A 3030-nucleotide genomic window follows, 5' to 3' on the forward strand; every position below is an offset into this window, starting at 1 on the left:
TGTTTTGTATTCTTTATTTTTTTGAGATGTTTTCTTATTTAGTTATGAATTAAATCCCCTAAATACCTAAGGGGAATTAAACCTAAGACGAATCTTGTTATTATTTTTTGAATCGTATGATAAATATTTAACTTGTTCTTAATTATGTGTTCTTAATTCTTGTTTTGATATCCCAGGATACTAATCTGAGATAAGCTCTGATTTAGAGGAGGAATAGACCCTGTCTAAGAGTACATTTATCATAATTAAGCGAAGTTGATTGCGCGCCTAGACATAGGGTGACAAGATTTTGCCGGATTAGGGTGAAACTTAATAAGGGAATCCATAGATCGAGTTAACACAACCCTAGAGTGTTAATTAGAGAAAAGTCTCAGTTATTCAATTTAAGGATTAGACGTTATTAGTCTTGAATAGGGATAATAACATAACTTAGGGATCTCTACGGAACAAGTTGAATGAGTAAATTGTCTGATTTGGAGCCAGAATAATAAGTGAAGTCTAGGTGGATTTTTGTTTAGGTATTGTCTTCATTCAATCGATTTTCCCAAAAGACTTTCCCCAATTCTATTCTCTGTGAGTTCTTAGTTTAGATAATTAGTTAGTTAAAAACAAAATCCCATTATTCTTAGGCTAGATAATAAAAAGACAGTCATTACTAGTACTTTTAGTTCCTTTGGGTTCGACAATCCAGTCTTGCTAAAACTATACTACTGTTCGATAGGTACACTTGCCTACATCGTGATAATAGTTAGTTTCAAGAACGATTAATTATAAATATTTAAAACCTATCACGAAACAACGCTATCAAGTTTTTGGCACCGTTGCTGGGGAACTAAGATATTAGGAACGCTTAATTTTTATTACTTTAGCCATTTATTTTTCTTGCAATTTAATTTAATTTTATTATTATTTATTAACTTACTTTTTCCTTCTCTTGGCAGGTTTTTATAGTTTATGACTAGAAGAAACCCATTGGGACCATTACTTTTTGACGAAGAAATCGATCACACGATACATAGAAACTGAAGAGAAATAAGGTGAAGCTTAAGATACACGGAGAACGAGCAAGAATAAGATACTCAACCCCCAACCAAAGAGATGGCTGAAAACCATGGCAATCCACTACCTCCTGCAATTGCGGTTAATCAAAATCCTGCTCCACGCACTATGTATGATTATGCTAAACCCTCTTTAACAGGAACTAAATCGAGCATAGTTAGACCTGCTGTAGCCGCAAATACTTTTGAATTAAAACCTAACACTATTCAAATGATACAGTAATTTGTTCAGTTTGATGGTTTGCAGGATGAGGATCCCAACGCTCATTTAGCCAACTTTTTGGAACTATGCGATACATTTAAAATAAATGGCGTTTCTGATGATGTCATTCATCTTTGGTCGTTTCCCCTTTCATTGAAGAACAAAGCTAAACAGTGGTTGAACTCGTTACCACGAGGATCAATTACTACTTGGGAACAAATGACCAAAAAATTTTTACTAAAATATTTTTCATCGGCTAAAACGGCTAAATTACATAATGATATCTCTTCTTTTGTGCAGATGGATTTAGAAACACTCTACGATGCATGGGAGAGATACAAGGACCTTTTGAGAAGGTGCCCTCACCATGGGTTACCTCTTTGCCTCCAAGTACAAACATTTCACAATGGTCTGAATCCTTCGACTCGACAAATGGTTGACGCAGCGGCGGGCGGAACCATCAATAATAAAACACCAGAAGATGCCTATGAGTTTATAGAAGAGATGTCACTGAATAACTATCAGTGGCAAGTCATGAGGACAAAGTCAACGAAAACAGCCGGCGTTTATAACGTCGATTCTGTCACCATGCTCTCTAATCAGGTAGAACTCTTAAATAAAAAGATTGATGGTTTTCTTAATTCTTCACAGGTCCACCTAGTAATGCAGTGCGAAGCAAGTAGTGGTGGAACAAACCATTCGGAATACCAACCTTATGGCCATAACATGGATAACGAGCAATTAAATTACATGGGTAATAATCCTCGACCTCAAAACAATCCTTATAGTAACACTTATAATGCAGGTTGGAGGAACCACCGCAATTTTTTGTGGGCCGATCAAGGAAATCAAAGACCACAACATTCTCCAGCTACCAACAACCACCCTACCAACATGAAAAGAAGCCAAACCTTGAAGAGATGCTCTCAAAGTTTATTTTGATGTCAGAAAATCATTTTCAGAATACTGAGACAGCACTTAAAAATCAACAAACGTTGATCCAACGGCTCGAAACTCAGATAGGCCAGCTGTCCAAACTAATCTCCAAACGACCACAAGGTAGCTTGCCAAGTAATACTGAACCCAACCCAAGGGAACAGCTCAACGCAATTAATATTCAAGATAACGAAGGAGTCATTGAGCCTAGACCAGAACTGAGGTAAGAAACTGTGGTAAGCAAAGGTCAAGGTGAGGTAGATTATAATAAAAACAAACCAGTGACTGTTGAATATAAACCTCATGTGCCATACCCCAACGTGACAAGGAAAGACCGCTTAGATGAACAATTTGGTAAATTCCTTAAACTCTTAAAAAAATTACATATTAACTTACCGTTTATTGAAGCTCTATTGCAGATGCCAAACGTAATGAAATTTTTAAAGGAGCTTTTAGCAAATAAGTGAAAGTTGGACGAGGCATTGCATGTGGAGCTGAACGCAGTTTGCTCGGCCATTCTCCAAAATAAACTACCCAACAAACTAAAAGATCCAGGGAGTTTTACGATTCCTTGCTTAATTGGTAGTTTAGACGTTAATTATGCATTGGCTGATCTAGGGGCTAGTATCAATGTCATGCCTTACAAAATGTTTAAGCAATTAGGTCTTGGGAAACCCAAACAGACTAGGATGAGCATTCAATTAGCAGATAAAACTATAAGATTCCCTAGGGGTATTATTAAAGTTGTGCTAGTTAAAATCGATAAATTTATATTTCCAGTTGACTTTATTGTTCTAGACATAGAAGAGGATAGCAACACTCCCTTAATTTTAG

At 36.3% G+C, this 3030-nt stretch overlaps 1 non-coding gene across 1 annotated transcript; it reads right to left on the minus strand.

The window, feature by feature from the left end:
- Positions 1–1528: 1528 nt before the first annotated feature.
- On the minus strand, positions 1529–1634 carry LOC128280120 (small nucleolar RNA R71). Its single transcript, XR_008270302.1, has one exon. It is a non-coding gene; the product is annotated as a small nucleolar RNA R71 (small nucleolar RNA).
- Positions 1635–3030: the final 1396 nt, after the last annotated feature.

This window comes from Gossypium arboreum, chromosome 8, assembly GCF_025698485.1.
Source record: "Gossypium arboreum isolate Shixiya-1 chromosome 8, ASM2569848v2, whole genome shotgun sequence".
Classification (NCBI taxonomy): domain Eukaryota; kingdom Viridiplantae; phylum Streptophyta; class Magnoliopsida; order Malvales; family Malvaceae; genus Gossypium; species Gossypium arboreum.